Source organism: Neoarius graeffei, chromosome 12 (genome assembly GCF_027579695.1).
Source record: "Neoarius graeffei isolate fNeoGra1 chromosome 12, fNeoGra1.pri, whole genome shotgun sequence".
Lineage (NCBI taxonomy): Eukaryota > Metazoa > Chordata > Actinopteri > Siluriformes > Ariidae > Neoarius > Neoarius graeffei.
The window spans coordinates 46,118,440-46,137,192 of record NC_083580.1 but is presented as its reverse complement, the minus strand read 5'-3'; positions in this window follow the sequence as shown (position 1 = coordinate 46,137,192).

Here is an 18,753-nt window from a genome sequence, read left to right as displayed (position 1 = left end):
AACCCCCCCAAGGGATGGCTCCCGAAGTCCCTAGCCACAGATCCACAAAGATGGGCGGGAGGAGGGGGAATACCGGTGGAGGGTCAGAACTCCTCTGACCGGTCAGTGTCCAAGGCCTCAGGATCTGGTTCAGAATCGGACTCGGGGACAGTAGCGGTTGGCGCATCGTCATTCCGATAAGGACCCTTTGGTCGACCCCTCCAGTTGGCCGGCTGGTCCGGATGCAGGCGATGAAAGGTGCTGATGAGGGTATGGTCTATGATTCTCCTAGCAGGGACCCACATCCTCTCCTCAGGACCATAGCCCTCCCAATCCACCAGGTATTGGAGGCCCCTGCCCCTGCGCCGTGACTTCAGCAGTCACCGGACGGAGTAGACCAGGCCACCATCAATGAGACGAGGAGGAGGAGGAGAAGGTGCAGCTGGGACCAGCAGGCTTTCGTGCACTGGCTTAATCTTAGAGACGTGGAAGGTGGGGTGCACTCTCATTGACTTGGGCAGTCGGAGCCAAACAGCAGACTGGCTGATTATCTTCTGGATCGGGAATGGTCCGACAAACCGAGGTGCCAGCTTATGAGACTCCACCTGGAGGGGCAGGTCCTTGGCTGATAATCACACCTTCTGGCCCACCTGGTAGGTGGGCGCAGGCGTCCTCCGCCGGTTGGCTCCAGTAGAGTAGCTGGTGACTGACTTGAGGAGTGCAGCGTGGGCTTGAGACCAGGTGCAGCAGCATCGGTGTGCATAGGTGAGGGTGGCCTGGCAGGTGACCTCTCCCTCCTGGCTGGGGAACAGGGGGGGTTGGTAGCCATACACACAGTGGAATGGGGACAGCCCAGTGGCTGAGCTGGTGAGGGAGTTGTGAGAGTATTCCATCCACAGCAGGTGCTCGCACCAGGCCCTAGGGTTGCGTGACGCCATGCACCGAAGTGCCTTCTCCAACTTCTGGTTAGTCCGCTCTGACTGGCCATTGGACTGGGGTCGGAATCCGGAGGTGAGGATGACGGTGGCCCCGAGTAGGTGACAGAACTCCTTCCAGAAAGAGGAGGCGAATTGCGGCCCCCAGTCCGAAACGATGTCCTTGGGCAGCCCATGGATGCGGAAGACATGCTGCAGGACGATCTGGGTGGTCTCTTTGGCCGACAGTAGTTTTGGGAGGGGAACAAAGTGTGCCATCTTGCTAAAGCGGTCCACGATGGTGAGTATGACCATCATCCCGTTAGAAGGGGGCAGACCCGTAACAAAATCCAGGGAAATGTGGGACCAGGGTCGCATTGGCACGGGCAGAGGCTGGAGCAAACTGGCAGGAGGCCGGCTGGAGGACTTATTTTGATTACAGGTAGGGCAGGCTCGGACGAAGTCTCGCACATCCCTGCTCATAGTAGGCCACCAGAACCGTTGGGCGAGCAGGTGGTAGGTGCGAGTAGAACCAGGGTGGCAGGCTAGACGGGAGTCGTGTCCCCATTGTATAACCTGGGATCACAGGTCTTCAGGAACAAAGAGGCAACTAGCGGGGCATGCACTGGGGCTGGGTTGGTCACGGAGGACTTCCCGCACTCATTCTTCGATGTCCCAGGTCAGAGCAGCAATGATACAGGGGTCAGGTAGGATGGGAGCCGGATCCTTGGAGGGGGCATCATCCTTCTGGAACTGGCGGGAGAGTGCATCAGGCTTGGTGTTGCGAGATCCGGGCTGGTACGAAAGGGTGAAATTGAATCTGGTGAAAAAGAGAGCCCAGCGGGCCTGTCTGGGGTTGAGTCGTTTGGCGGTGCGGATGTATTCCAGATTCTTATGGTCTGTCCAGACCAGGAATGGGACTACGCACCCCTCCAGCCAGTGACGCCATTCCTCCAGGGCGAGCTTGACCACCAGCAGTTCCCGGTTGCCTATGTCATAATTGCATTCGGCCGGCGATAGCCGGCGGGAGAAGAATGCACAGGGATGGAGTTTGTTGTCATCCGCTGACCTCTGTGAGAGCACTGCCCCAACTCCCACATCTGAGGCATCCACCTCTACAATGAATTGCCGCTCCGCATCTGGCATCCGGAGGACGGGAGCAGTGGTGAACTGAGCCTTGAGGGTGGCAAAGGCTTCGTTGGCAGCCGGAGTCCAGGTGAAGGGCTGTTTGGTGCTGGTCAAGGCAGTGAGGGGTGATGCAATGGTGCTGTAATTACGAATGAATTTCCTGTAGAAATTTGCGAAGCCCAGGAACTGCTGAAGCTTCTTCCTGCTCTCTGGTACTGGCCATGAAGTCACTGCTGAGACTTTGGCAGGGTCCATCTGGATGCTCCCCTCTGCCACGATGTACCCCAGGAACCCCACAGACTTGGCATGAAACATACACTTCTCTGCCTTGACGAAGAGGGAGTTTTCAAGGAGACGACGGAGCACTTGCTGGACATGCTGGGTGTATTTGGACAGGGTTTGGGAGAAGATCAGGATGTCGTCGAGGAAAACGAACACGAACTTGTTCAACATATCTCGCAGGACATCATTCACCAGAGCCTGGAACACCGCTGGCGCGTTGGTAAGGCCAAACGGCATCACCCAGTATTCATAATGACCGGTGGGGGTGTTGAATGCGGTCTTCCACTCGTCTCCCTCCCTTATCTGAACCAGGTGGTAGGCATTCCGGAGATCGAGTTTGGTGAAGACCGTGGCTCCCTGGAGCAGCTTGAAGGCGGAGGTGAGCAGTGGGAGAGGGTATCGGTTCTTGACAGTGATGTCGTTGAGACCCCTGTAATCGATGCATGGGCGCAGGGATCCATCCTTCTTTCCCACGAAGAAGAACCCAGCGCCGGCGGGAGAGGAGGATGGACGGATGAGGTCGGCAGCCAGAGAGTCACTGATGTAGTCCTCCATCGCCTTCCTTTCCGGGGTGGACAGAGAGTAGAGATGGTCCTTGGGTGGTGCAGTGCCTGGGAGGAGATCAATGGCACAGTCGTAGGGCCGGTGAGGAGGCAAGGAAGTGGCCTTGGCTTTGCTGAATACCTCCCGAAGGCTGTGATAACACACTGGGACATTAGTGAGGTCAGGGGCTGAGCTGGCAGGTGGAGTACGGGGGTGTAGAGTGGCGGCTCGTAAGCAGGTCCAGTGGCAGTCCTTGCCCCATTCTCTTATCGTTCCAGTGGCCCAGTCGATGTGAGGACTGTGCTGGCGGAGCTATGGATAGCCCAGGATGAGAGGTTGGCCGGGGGAATGGAGCAGGTGAAACTGGATGGTTTCGTGGTGGTTGCCTGACAGAGTCATCGGAACAGGGGCAGTGAGGCAGGTGACGGTGCCAAGGAGATGGCCATCCAGCACCCTGGCTGGAATGGGAGAGGATAAGTGATGGCTTTGCTGACCCAACTGGCGCGCAAGCTCGGTGTCCATGATGTTAGCCTCGGCACCAGAGTCAACCAGGGCGGCCAGGGTGTGGGTGGAATCCGACAGATGAAGACAAACTTGGAGCATAGGTTTCTGGCTGGTGGAGGAATGGATGGTCATTGAGCTCAGCCGGGCCCCTCCTATGTCCGGTGAGCTCGGGCTTTTACTGGGCAAGAGGCAGCACGGTGACCATCACCCCCACAGTACAGGCACAGATTGGAGGTGATCCGACGCTGGCGCTCTGCCGGGCTGAAGGAAGCACGGCCGATCTCCATGAGCTCTGACTGGTCCAGAAGGCTCGGCGGAGAAACAGCAGGAGACGTAGAAGGGGCTGGGTTACTCCGTGCACTGGTGACTGGCTGAGTCTGGCAGGCCATCTCTCATTGATGGGTCTGGACCCGGTGGTCAATGCGGACGGCCAGGGCAATGGCCTCATTGAGTGTCGATGGTTGTTCATACGAAACCAATTCGTCCTTCATGTAGTCGGCCAGGCTGTGCAGAAAGACATCCACCAGCACCTGCATGTTCCACTTGCTGCGCCGGGCCAAGGTCCGGAAATCAATCGAGTAGTCAGCCACTGTTTGTCTGCCTTGGCGAATACTCATCAGTCCTCCGGATGCCTCTACTGACGACGAGCCCAGGTCGAAGACCTTAGTCATCTCCGCTGCAAATAGGGAGAAGGAGGCACATGCCGGTGTCCGGCGTTCATACTCAGCAGTCCCCCACAGGCAGGTGAGGCCAGTCAGATGAGTGAGGATGAAGGCAACCTTCGCCGCGAAGGTTCTGGGCTGCAGATCGAACAACAACCGGCAGCTGGTCAGGAAAGCACGGACTTGGGAGGGGTCACCGTCAAAACGCTCCGGACTGCCGACCTTGGGTTCCGGGGCATTGAGTGCAGCAAGAGCACCTCCCGGAGCTGGCACGTCAGCGGCAGGTATGACGGGGCTGATGCAACGAGAGGCAGCGGTGGTTGACTCGGAGGAGCTGGGGGTGCTAGGGCAGTGAGCAGCTGGAGTGCTTGGTCCAGTCGTTGTTGCTGTTGACCAAGCTGGATCAGGGCTGCAATGTCGGCAGACATCCGACTGACATCTCCTTCGGTGCACTGCAGCCGGTCTTGGGCAGAGAGTTCGGGCACTGACTCCATGTCGGGTCAGATCGTTCTGTCAAGGACCAGACAGGAGAGGAGATCAAATGCACTCGAACCACAGTTTATTAATAAAAGGGAGTTGGGAGAATGTGTGTGAAGTTCAGTGGCAGGAGGACTGAGAGGCAAGGATGGCTGGTGGGAGCATGGTGGTGACGTCTGAAGTCTCCCATCCAAGTACTGGCCAGACCCAGCCCTGCTTAACTTCTGAGATCAGACAGGATCAGGCATAGTCAGAGAGGTGTGGCTGTAGGCTGACAGCTCTTGGGTTTCAGGCAGTCTCCCAGCAAGCAGTCCCTCAGCAGGCAGGAGATAGAGAGCAGGCTGGAACACAGAGTCGCAAATCAGGTAGCAAGAAAGGGGACAGAAATGCAGGGTCAGGTTACCAGGGCAGAAGGGTAGGGCTCCAGGCAGGGCTGCTCACACCAGGCAGATGGAGAGGCAGGCTAGCAGCAGGGCTGGGCGAGCTGGAGATCAGGCGAAGGTACAGGAGAGGCAGGCAAGAGGCAGAGTCAACAGGACAGAAGGCAGATCAGGTTACCGGGGCTGGAGAGCAGACAGAGTCAGACGGAACAGAATATCTTCAGGAGTCAGAGTAGTAGGAACACAGAGCAGGTTATCACGCTGAGAGTTGCAGATGATCTGACAAAGAAGCTTGGGAGAACTGAAGAGAAAAGCCCACACGTAAGACCATGACACAAGCAAAATTTCTGGCTCTCACAAACCTGTAACTTCTTTAATAGGCTGCTCTGTCCTCCACTCGTTACGTGTATTAATGGCACCTGTTTGAACTCGTTATCAGTATAAAAGACACCTGTCCACAACCTCAAACAGCCACACTCCAAACTCCACTATGGCCAAGACCAAAGAGCTGTCAAAGGACACCAGAAACAAAATTGTAGACCTGCACCAGGCTGGGAAGACTGAATCTGCAATACGTAAGCAGCTTGGTGTGAAGAAATCAACTATGGGAGCAATTATTAGAAAATGGAAGACATACAAGACCACTGATAATCTCCCTCGATCTGGGGCTCCACGCAAGATCTCACCCTGTGGGGCCAAAATGATCACAAGAACAGTGAGCAAAAATCCCAGAACCACACGGGGCACCTAGTGAATGACCTGCAGAGAGCTGGGACCAAAGTAACAAAGGCTACCATCAGTAACACACTACGCCGCCAGGGACTCAAATCCTGCAGTGCCAGACGTGTCCCCCTGCTTAAGCCAGTACATGTCCAGGCCCGTCTGAAGTTTGCTAGAGAGCATTTGGATGATCCAGGAGAGGATTGGGAGAATGTCATATGGTCAGATGAAACCAAAATAGAACTTTTTGGTAAAAACTCAACTTGTCGTGTTTGGAGGAGAAAGAATGCTGAGTTGCATCCAAAGAACACCATACCTACTGTGAAGCATGGGGGTGGAAACATCATGCTTTGGGGCTGTTTTTCTGCAAAGGGACCAGGACAACTGATCCGTGTAAAGGAAAGAATGAATGGGGCCATGTATCGTGAGATTTTGAGTGAAAACCTCCTTCCATCAGCAAGGGCATTGAAGATGAAACGTGGCTGGGTCTTTCAGCATGACAATGATCCCAAAAACACTGCCCGAGCAATGAAGGAGTGGCTTCGTAAGAAGCATTTCAAGGTCCTGGAGTGGCCTAGCCAGTCTCCAGATCTCAACCCCATAGAAAATCTTTGGAGGGAGTTGAAAGTCCATGTTGCCCAGCGACAGCCCCAAAACATTACTGTTCTAGAGGAGATCTGCATGGAGGAATGGGCCAAAATACCAGCAACAGTGTGTGAAAACCTTGTGAAGACTTACAGAAAACGTTTGACCTCTGTCATTGCCAACAAAGGGTATATAACAAAGTATTGAGATGAACTTTTGTTATTGACCAAATACTTATTTTCCACCATAATTTAAAATAAATAAATTCTTTAAAAATCAGACAATGTAATTTTCTGGATTTTTTTTTCTCATTTTGTCTCTCATAGTTGAGGTACACCTATGATGAAAATTACAGGCCTCTCTCATCTTTTTAAGTGGGAGAACTTGCACAATTGGTGACTGACTAAATACTTTTTTGCTCCACTGTATATATATATATATATATATATATATATATATATATATATATATATATATATAAAAAGTGTATTAATAATTAAATAAAAAATGGTCTGCATATCTCGGTCTAAAGCTATTTTTTTTTGACGGGGGCGTGTGCACCGGGTGCACACCCCTTCAATCTGCGCCAGTGTTCTAGAACATCTCTGTTATTGGCCTGAGCCCATCTTAAAGTGATCCACAAAACAATTAGTGGGGCAGCATAGCTAACCTATTGTGCATTTTGTGATACAAGCACCAAATTTGGCACAAATGTACATTGACATATGGCGAACATTTTCAGATATTGAGCCACTCGGAATTCTCTCTTCATGTCCGCCATATTGGAATTCAAAATGGCCGCCATTTGAAATCTACATTTGCACTTATCTGACCTAAACTTCACTTCCCTGTTGTTTCCATTCTGTGGACTGTTACATGAAGAATAGATATTTTTATATTCCAATTAAATTTAAGGTAGTACTAGCATTGTGTTTGCCATCCAGACTGGTCCTATTGCAAGAGGATAGTGATGACCACATCAGTGGATTTTATACTTTTCCTCATTAAATAATATTTGGTGCAGGTGATGACCTAATCAATACCTCATTAAGTAAAATGAGATGTGTTGGAATCCCAGCACAGACACTGGAATGAAATGGCTGCCGTACACAGAGATGCTGATTTAAGAAAAGATTTAAGTGGTCTCTTATTTCTTTTTTTTTCCAGAGCTGTATGTCATGTCTCTACACAAAATAGCCCATATTATTGAGAAATGGATTGATCAGTATAGTTTGCAAAATTATTTACAAATAAAAAAATTAATTTGTCAACTATTCACCCTCCATTGGTGTAAAACCCCTAAATTAGTTATGGTTAAATCAGCTGAAAGTTTCCAGAAACTATGAGGTGATTTCCATTCTAAAGACAGTGATTTGACTGTAGAAAGCTCCAGGGTTTATTAGAGAGCATACTTAAGCAAACAGCATCATGAAAACCAATAACCTATGAAAACACATGCAGGACAAGGTTCTGAAAAAGTGTCAATTAGGGTTTGGTTATTAAAAAAATATCCCAAACTTGGAGCACCCACAGACCAATATTAAATCCATCATTTTAAAAAAAGGAAAGAATTTGGTACAATCATGAGGAAGTCATCCACCAAAAGTCAGTGACTGAGTAAGTAACCAAGAGGCAGAGGACAGAATAGATGCTCATTCTTGTTCATCAGCATTATCTAGTTGTTCCAATTAAACTTTCAGGAACACACACCTTCTCCTGCTTGACAATGCAGTCACCTTCACCCTTCCATCCAGCCATTATCTGTAGCCACTTATCCTCTCCAACAGGGTCACAGGCAAGCTGGAGCCTATCCCAGCTGACTACGGGCGAAAGGCAGGGTACACCCTGGACAAGTTGCCAGGTCATCACAGGGCTGACACACAGACAACCATTCACACTCACATTCACACCTACGGTCAATTTAGAGTCACCAGTTAGCCTAACCTGCATGCCTTTGGGGGAAACTGGAGCACCCGGAGGAAACCCATGTAGACATGAGGAGAGCATGCAAACTCCACACAGAAAGGCCCTCGTCGGCCGCTGGGCTCGAACCCAGGACCTTCTTGCTGTGAGGCGACAGTGCTAACCACTACACCACTGTGCTGCCCGTCACCTTCACCTACTTTAGGATAATTAGCCTATTGCTTAACTGTTGGAACTCCTTCGGGTTCCATATCAAACTTAGAACAACACAGAATCTAATCAATAACTCAAACTTGTCAAAACAATTTTTACTTCACAGACTTTGAGTAAAATGTTGTCTTGTCAAAAATACATGATGATGAATATTCATCTCTCATGAATTAAGTGGAGTACTGTAATAAAGTATGTCATTTTGAAAAATGGATACCAGCAAATATAAAAATATTTGACCCAGAGGTAATCGCACATGTAGAAGTCAAGTGGCGGCCATTTTGAAATCCAATATGTTGGCTAATTTATAAAGATACACAATGCAGATTGTAACCATCGGATTCCTTTCCTCCCAAAACATACATTTGGACACCAGAATCGAGTCAATAGCAGCATTAGACCCAAAGATAATTGAAAATGTAGATTTCAAACAACGGCCATTTTGAAATCCAATATGGCGGCTCATTGGTACAAAATATGCGATGCAGATTGTTACCATTGGATTCCTTGCCCCCCAAAACATACATTTAGACACCAGAATCGAGTCAATAGCAGCATTAGACCCAAAGATAATCGAAAATGTAGATTTCAAATGGCGGCCATTTTGAATTCCAATATGGCGGACATGAAGGGAGAATTCCGAGTGGCTCAATATCTGAAAATGTTCGCCATATATCAATGTACATTTGTGCCAAATTTGATGCTTGTATCACAAAATGCACAATCCTTTTGAATATTCGAGCTAAACCGCCACACTAAATATGCGAGGCGCCTGCTGAAATCTGGTAGATATTTCGGTCTGCTTTTTTTTTCCGGTCTGTCGGTCATGGTTAAAAATGGGGACATTTCCAGGGACAGCTACAGCCAGGGACAGACCACCAAAACCGGAGACTGTCCCCAGAAAACGGGAACGTCTGGTCAACCTACTATGAGGTCAATGTGCCTAACCATTCAAGTAAGCTTATAAGCTATAATTGCCAGCCTTTTTGCCATTAGCCTCTAGCCAGTTTGTGCAAGTTTAAAATCAGGAAGTGCTGTAGCACTAGCGAGCGATGTAGCGAGTAGCTGGTTGCGGTAAGTTGTGATAAAGTGCATTATATTGTTACATTCTGACTGTTTACATAAAATGTGTGTATTTTTATATGCTTTTGATGGTCCAGAGGTGTGCAGGCTGCACACTGGAGTGAGAGAGTTCATTTTATTCTGAGAAATTTGTGAGTTCTGTTAGTGTTTATAAATGCAGTTTTTGCTTATGAATGTAGAGCAGCAGCTACAATTATTAACACCTTAACGGTCTTTTGGCCGTTGTAAAAGTGGAAAAGACTTTCAATTCGTAAATTGTGCATGGATAATTTCTCAAACTTCCACTGGAAAAAAAAAATTAGTTGATTCTCAGTTACTTAGCCTATCAGATCATGTGACACCATTCCACAATTATTGACACCTTTGTCCACAGTTATCAACACCGTTCCACAATTATCGACATCCACATGATTATTTATTAAAAAAAATAACCAGTATTTGGTATTAAGTTAACAAAACATAGTTTTTATTTAAAATTTGTTTTGCATAGACTTATATTTAGTACAAAATATCTATCAAAAAATTCTCTAATTTGTTGCAATTAGATTCAGATTGGTGAAGCTTCAGTATTTTCAAATAAGTGATTTTTTTAAATTGAGATTTTAAATTTACATCTAAAGATATAAAATGTCTACTGATATTGCAGTATGTGGTAGATATTTACAACAAACTCAAAAAAAAATTCTAAATGGAATAGAAAAATCTGAATGTTTCAAGCATGTAATTTTTTTATATGCTAGGAATTTAATTCTGGTCTAATTCTATTTATTGCAAGAGGATTCCACATACTCTATAAGCCTTCCATTCTTTTATGAATTATAAAACAATATTTTAAATCACAGCACTTTTATTTTTTTAAAGTACTTCATCTACTTCAAAAATGTTACATAAACATCAATAGATAACAGTTGTAAATGTCACTTAATTCCACAGGGTGTCGATAATGGCAGACACTAGTGAAAGTGATCACTATTATTGACACCTGTTTAGATGTTTAGATACAAAATGGTGACTGTCAAATGAAAGAGTAAGAAACAAAGTAGGTTTTGACAAGGATATCATGAAATATCTGTGAATTTGATGGGTAAAAACATGTCCATGATTTTTCCACCATGCTTACCTGTGATGATACCGTAATGTCCGGGTTTTCCTCAAATTGCTGATCGTGCTAAAAAGAATTCTATCTCAGGTAATGAGCTGTCATCAGATGACAAGATCAAAGGGCGAGGGGGGTCTTCCGGTTGATTAATTAACCAATAATAATTGTTGTAACTGAAACTCACCTTTGTAAAATCTAAATCTAAAAAGGTGTTGATAATTATGGACTGTTGTTAATAATTGTATCTGCCGCTGTACTGTATATTTACCAGTAAGTTACTGCATTTTCCTGGAAAACATGCTTATAAGCTGTGTGACTTAACAAATGTATTTATTTGCGTTTTGTATTTTTATTATCTTTATTTAAAGATAGACACTACTGTTGTCCAGAGTTCACATCACCTCGTTTGTTTAGTTTATTTTATTCCATAGTTTGAGGCTTGAAGTTAAGTACAGAACTAGAGCAAGATACTATATTGTTGTTCACACTGAATTGTGCTAAACCCTCAAAATTATAAAGTTAACATTGCTTTATTTTCTAAATGCAGTGGGGGAATAAAATACCCACAAAAATAATTTTTGCTGTGTCCAGCCTTATCCTTCCTGATCTGGCCACATACATTTATATAAAGCAAGCATATTTAACCACTCCCGAAAAAGTTGAAAAATATTCCTTTAAGGTACAGATAAACAGAACAGATTTTCAAAATAGATAAAAAATGTGCAATTAATTTGTGACTAATTGTGAATTAACTATGGACAATAAGTGCGATTAATCACAATATTTTAATTCATTAACAGTCCTTATATATAATATATGAGTGTTTTAGTGGGAATTATATACCACTCATGTTTTTCACATGTGCTACATCTGGTCTGTGTGTGTGTGTATGTGTGTGTAGCACTCACATAAAACTTTGGACACACCTAATTCAATGTTTTTTCTTTTATTAATTAAAAGACATTTCATATCTTAATGTAATGATGGACTGTCATTTCTCTTAGTTGAGTTGTTCTTAGCATAACATGGATTACTATAGTTGTGGAATCGGGTTATTTACTGTATTTTGATCTCAAACACATTAAGAAAGCAAGAAATTCCACAAATTAACTTTTGACGAGGCCACTGCTTATCCTGTACAGAGTTGCAGACAAGCTGGAGCCTATTCTAGCTGACTATGGGCAAGAGGCAGGGTACACCTTGGACAAGTCGCCAGGTCATCGCAGGGCTAACACATAGATACAAACAACCATTCACTCTCATACCTACGGTCAATTTAGAGCCATCAATTAGCCTAATCTGCATGTCTTTGGACTGTGGGGGAAACCAGAACACACCCATGGGGCAAACATGCAAACTCCACACAGAAAGGCCCTCGTCAGCCGCTGGGTTCGAACCCAGGACTTTCTTGCTGTGAGACAACAGTGCTAACCACTACACCACCATGCTGCCCCTTTTGATGAGGCACACCTGTTAATTGAAAAACATTCCATGTGACTACTTCATGAAGATCATTAATATAACACCAATAGTGTGCAAAGCATCATCAAGGTAAACGCTGGTTTGGCAGCAAGGGTGTGGTCAAGCGTCTGCTGTGAACAGGTTGAACCAGTTGGTAACGGGTGACGAGGTACACCTGTTTCTAATTACTGGCTGTCTGTTAACATGTGTCTCTGTGTGTCTTTCGGACATCTAGGAATGAGAGAGCTGTGTTCTCCAGCGTGTGTGTGTGTGTAGTTTAATAGTCACTGAAAAGTGTGGTTAAAAATAAAAGAGCACACCTTGAATTGCAGCATCTGACTCTGGTTCCTCATTGCCCACCCTCAAAGTTGTTACACTGGTGCTGAAACCTGGGACTGAGAAATGAACGTCCCCATGGAGTCCACACTAATCAGGGAACTCCTCCAGACCCTCACAGTTAACCTCCAATGACAGCACCAAGAGCTGCTTGCCCTGTCCAATGAGCAGGTGCAGCATTTGCAGGCCCTGCTTGAGATCCAGGTGAAGGACTGGCAGGTGATGTGGCATTGGGTCCAGTCAGCAGGCACTCCAGTGGTCACTCCTGCAGCCAGAGTTCCTGTGCATCTGCTTAAGATGGGGCCGCAGGACAACACGGAAGCCTTCCTTGAGCTGTTCGAGCATGTTGCAGAGGCAAGCTTCCAGCCAACCTCGCAGTGGGCGGCATGCCTATTGCTACTTCTGTCAGGGGAAGCACAGCTCATCACTTGGCAGCTCCCTGCCACCAGCATGCTGGAGTATCCAGACCTGAAGTGGACTATACTGCAACAAGCCAGCTGTGGCCCAGAAGAGCATTGCCAGCAGTTCTGTGTGCTGGCCTACAGCAAAGTCAGCCTGTCATTTCCATTTGTGCAGCAGCTCAGAGACACCTGCCGACAGGGCTTATGGGCAGGTGAGTGCAGTGTGGAAGACATCTTTGACCGTGTGACACTGGAACAGTTAATCGCCCAACTGCTGAGTGAGACCTCAATGTGGTTCCAGTGTCACTGAGCAGCGTCACTGGAGGAGGCAGGCCAGCTGGCAGGGGACCACCTGGTAGCATTTCCGGGAGCAGACACTCCCACAGCATCTCTTCCGCTCTCTCTCTCTTTCACTTTCTCCCCCTCTGTCTCCCTCTTACTTTCCTCACCCCTCCCTTACCCCAACCCTGTGGAAACAGGGGCCAATTCCCCTGAAACCCACTCCCTGCACTCATGTCTGCCCTTGTGTTTCTCCTCTCCCTTCTCCTTCTGTGTCTGTACTGCCTTTAACCTCCTCTCTTCACAGGTAGACACATCCATACTCACCAGAACTGGGAGCGAGCCTGGGCAGGGCTGTTGGTATGGAGGGAAGACTGGGACGGAATCAACAGTTCTGCAATGAAGCAGGGCTACTGATTTGCATTCCTGAAAACACCACAGGCTTCCCTTGATCAAGCAGGAATGTATAGAGTCTCTGTGAGTATTCAAGGGGGTACACATCAGGTTTTGCTGGATTCTGGTCATAATCAGACCTCCATGCATCAAAGCCTGATTCACTGCTCAGCACTGGGAAATGTACGATTGGTGAAGGTCAGGTGTGTGCACGGTGACATTCACAGATATCCGCTAATGCCCGTCACTATTCAATTCAATTCAATTCAATTCAATTCAATTCAATTCAATAGACAAAAGCATAGTGTGGAGGCAGTGATTAATTTGAGCATCACCTACCCACTTATCCTGGGAACAGATTGGCTTGGTGTAGCGGGTACAATGTGTGGGTGGAGCACAGAAGACGGCAGGACAGAGATCAGCATGGAAACAACTGGCTTTTATTGCCAAACTTTTCAGTTTAACATATAATTCAATCTCTCAGAGGCTGACTCGCGCGCGCACACACAGACTGTCGTCTCCTCTGGATAATCACTCCCCTCTGCTCTCACTCTCCCTCCTTAAATAGGGCGCGGTTTACTGGGGAGAACACACACAAAACATAGGTTAATCACACTCAGGTGAAGCGATTCTGCCACTTACCTTCCCCAACTCCGCCCTCCTGTCACAGACCGGCGCTTGACCATGCCCCCGCTGCCACATACCCCCACCGCCCGACTCAGGCCGGGTGCCCATCCAGCCCGCAGCCGACTCCCCCCCCCCCCTTGATGGGAGAGGAAGTCCGCCACGACCATCTGCGCCCCCAGCCTGTGGACCACCTTGAAGTTGAAAGGTTGGAGCGCTAGATACCAACGGGTGATCCGCGCGTTGGCATCCTTCATGCGGTGGAGCCACTGGAGGGGCGCGTGGTCCGAACAGAGGGTGAAAGAGCGCCCCAGCAAGTAGTAACGGAGGGCGAGAACCGCCCACTTGATCGCCAGACATTCTTTCTCGATGGTGCTGTAGCGCCCCTCACGCACCGACAGCTTTCGGCTGATGTATAATACTGGGCAATCCTCTCCCCCCACCTGCTGGGACAAAACGGCCCCCAGCCCTCTGTCCGACGCATCCGTCTGTAACAAAAAAGGGAGAGAGAAGTCAGGGGAGTGCAAAAGTGGCCCCCCACACAGTGCAGCCTTTACCTCAGAGAAAGCCCGCTGGCACTGCTCCGTCCACTGGACCGGATCTGGCGCCCCCTTTTTAGTGAGGTCAGTCAGCGGGCTGGTGACGTCTGAATAATTAGGTATAAACCTACGATAATAGCCAGCCAGCCCCAGGAACTGTCTCACCCCCTTTTTGGTCTTGGGCCTCGGGCAGGCCGCAATCGCTGCTGTCTTATTAATTTGGGGATGCACCTGCCCGTTACCCAAGTGGAAGCCCAGATACCGTACTTCCACCCGCCCAATTGCACACTTCTTCGGGTTGGCAGTGAGCCCCGCCCGCCTCAGCGACCTAAGGACGGCCCTCAGGTGTTGCAGGTGCCGCTGCCAGTCATTACTATAAATGATGATGTCATCCAAGTAAGCGGCCGCATAGGTGGCGTGGGGCCGGAGGATCCGGTCCATCAGCCGCTGAAATGTAGCGGGCGCCCCAAACAGCCCAAACGGAAGTGTGACGAACTGGTGTAAGCCGAACGGTGTGGAAAAGGCCATTTTTTCCCGGGATAATGGAGTCAAGGGGATCTGCCAATATCCCTTCGTCAAATCCAGTGTCGAGTAAAAGCGAGCCGTGCCTAGTCGATCGAGCAGCTCATCAATACGAGGCATTGGGTATGCGTCGAATTTAGACACCGTGTTGACTTTTCTATAGTCCACACAGAACCAGACCGAGCCGTCGGCCTTGGGAACCAAGACCACCGGGCTGCTCCAGTCACTGTGGGACTGCTCGACGATGCCCATTTTGAGCATGGCCTGAAGTTCTTCCCGAACCACCTTTTTTTTGTGTTCGGGTAATCTATAAGGACGGCTACGCACTACCACCCCCGGGGGCATCTCTATGTGGTGTTCTATGAGGTTGGTGCGACCGGGCAGGGGCGAGAACACATCCGAAAACTCGGCCTGCAACTGGGCGACCTCCGTGAGTTGGGTCAGGGAGAGGTGGTCTCCACAGGGGACCGGAGAGGTGCGAGATGCCAATGACCCTTTTTGGACCTCCGGCCCCAGCTCCGCCTTCTCCGGAACTACCGACACCAACGCCACAGGGACCTCCTCATTCCAGAGCTTCAGCAGATTGAGGTGGTAGATCTGTAGCGCCCCCTCCCTGTCCATTCGCCTAACCTCATAGTCGACGTCCCCGACTCGCCGTGTGACCTCAAAGGGCCCTTGCCACTTGGCGATTAATTTGGAGCTCGACGTGGGCAACAGGACAAGTACCTTATCTCCCGGAGTGAACTCTCTAAGGCGCATGCCCTTGTTGTACAGGCGGGTTTGCCATTCCTGGGCCTACCGCAAATTCTCCTGAGTTAAGTGGGTGAGCGTGTGGAGTTTTGCGCGCAGATCCATAACGTATTGAATTTCATTTTTGCTCTGCGAAGGTCCCTCCTCCCAATTTTCCCGCAGTACATCTAAGATGCCGCGCGGCTTACGCCCATACAATAATTCAAACGGGGAGAACCCCGTGGAGGCTTGGGGGACCTCTCGCACTGCAAACAACAAGGGTTCGAGCCACTTATCCCAGTTACGTGCGTCCTCACTTACGAATTTTTTGATAATATTCTTGAGGGTGCGGTTGAACCGTTTGACTAAACCGTCCATCTGTGGATGATACACGCTGGTGCGGATCGGCTTAATACCCAGTAGCCCATACAGTTCGGCCAGTGTTCGTGACATAAACGAGGTGCCTTGGTCAGTCAGAATCTCTTTCGGGATTCCGACCCGGGAGATGACGTGGAAGAGGGCCTCTGCAATACTACGTGCGGAGATATTGCGAAGAGGCACCGCTTCCGGGTATCGCGTTGCATAGTCCACCAGAACCAATATAAAGTGGTACCCTCGTGTTGACCGATCTAATGGCCCGACGAGATCCATCCCAATTCTTTCAAACGGGGTCTCGATTAATGGTAGGGGGCGCAAGGGCGCTTTTGGAATGGCCGCTGGATTTACTAACTGGCATTCGCGGCACGCTGTACACCACTTACGGACGTCGCCGCGAATCCCTGGCCAATAGAATCGGGCCATTATCCGGGCGAGTGTTTTATCCTGCCCGAGGTGTCCCGCCATGGGATTAAAGTGAGCCGCCTGGAATACCAATTCCCGGCGGCTCTTTGGAATTAACAACTGGGTGATACGCTCCTTCGTCTGAGTGTCCTGCATCACTCGGTATAACCTATCCTTTAAAATGGAAAAATAGGGGAAGGTCGGGGTGGCGTTCGGCTGGAGCATTTGACCATCAAGTACTCTCACTTGGTCAAACGCGTGTCGCAGAGTTTCGTCTCGTGATTGTTCCAGTGGGAAATCCGCGAGGGATTCCCCAATAGAAAGAGGAGGGGCCGGGGGCTCCTCATTCTGTCGCGGAGATGACGTAGACGGCTCTGCGACCGCAGCTCCAGCCAAAACGACACCGGGACCCCCCCCTGCTAACCGGCAGGACCCACTCTTTACTAGGTGTGCCATCAACCCCCGAAATCCTGGCCAATCAGTCCCCAAGATCAAAGAGTGGGTAAGGCGAGGATTAACCGCCGCCTTTACTATGGATTTGTTCCCTCTGAAATGTATGTGGACCGACACCAACGGGTAGCAGTGAACATCCCCGTGCACACACAACACCTTCACCCCTTGTGCCCCCCCCAATGCCTTGTCTTGCACCAGGCTTTGGCGGATCGAGGTCTGGTTGCAACCCGAATCCACCAACGCCTGATATGTCGCCCCTTGTACACTTACCGGTATGCGATACGCTCCGGCCTGATCGAGGGCAGCCTCTGGCGCGTCGGGGATCCGCACCACCACCCCCACCTCCATCGTGGCACACTGTTGCTGCAGGTGGCCCGGTTCCCTGCAGCGCCAGCAAACCGGCCCGGGCCTCCCCTCTGCAGCTGTGGTTTGAGGGTCACTCACCTGAGGGGGGGGGGGAGACAGACACAGAAGGGAGAAACAGGAGGGCACCACGGGTGCGGCGGGCCGGCTGGGGTGGAGCCGGCCCCCGCCTCCGTGGTGGGGGAATGAGGCGAGGACGGGACACGGGAGGAGGGGGAAGAGAGAGAGAGAGAGAGAGAGAGAGAGAAGAGGAGAGAGAAGATGATGTCATCTGTTGTCCTGCTGCCGGGACAGCTGCCAGATGATCCTCCGCCAGTCCTACGGCCTGATCCAGCGACGCCGGGCGGTGGCACTGGACCCACTCCGCGGTTCCGGCGGGTAGGCGGGCGATGAACTGTTCCAGCGCCACCTGGTCGATGATCCCCTCGGCGTCACGATCTTCGGCCCTCAGCCACCGCCAGCAGGCATCCCGGAGCTGCTGGCCGAACGCGAACGGGCTGCCGACTTTCTCCATTCGCAGCGCGCGGAAGCGCTGGCACTGCTGCTCCGGCGTGCACCCCACGCGCTGGAGGACAGCCCGGCGAAGGTCGGCGTAGGCCAGCCAGTGGTCGGTGGGGAGCTGTAGTGCGGCTAACTGCGCCTCTCCCGTCAGGAGGGGGAGGAGGCGCGCCGCGCGCTGCTCCATCGGCCACCCCGAGGCTTCGGCGACCTGTTCGAACAATGCGATGAACGCCTCGGGGTCGTCCTGCGGGCCCATCTTAGTCAAGGTGATGGGAGATGGGCCCGCGGCCGGGGCGCTGGTGGACCCCGCCGACGCGAGGAGGCGCCGGAACGCCTCTCGGTCTTCCTGTTGAGCCAGCACCAGGGCTTCGAAGCGGCGCTCCTGCTCCTTCCGGAGCGTGATGAGTGCCTGGTGCTGGCTCTGCTGAGCCGTGGCGAGGGCGTGGACCAAGTCCGCGAACGGGGAGGATTCCATGGGGCTGCAGGACAGGTGCTCCACCTTCCCGGGTTTCGGCACCACTGTAGCGGGTACAATGTGTGGGTGGAGCACAGAAGATGGCAGGACAGAGATCAGGATGGAAACAACTGGCTTTTATTGCCAAACTTTTCAGTTTAACATATAATTCAATCTCTCAGAGGCTGACTCGCGCGCGCACACACAGACTGTCATCTCCTCTGGATAATCACTCCCCTCTGCTCTCACTCTCCCTCCTTAAATAGGGCGCGGTTTACTGGGGAGAACACACACAAAACATAGGTTAATCACACTCAGGTGAAGCAATTCTGCCACTTACCTTCCCCATCTCCGCCCTCCTGTCACAGACCGGCGCTTGACCATGCCCCCGCTGCCACACTTGGGTTTACAACTTAATAGAACAGTTGG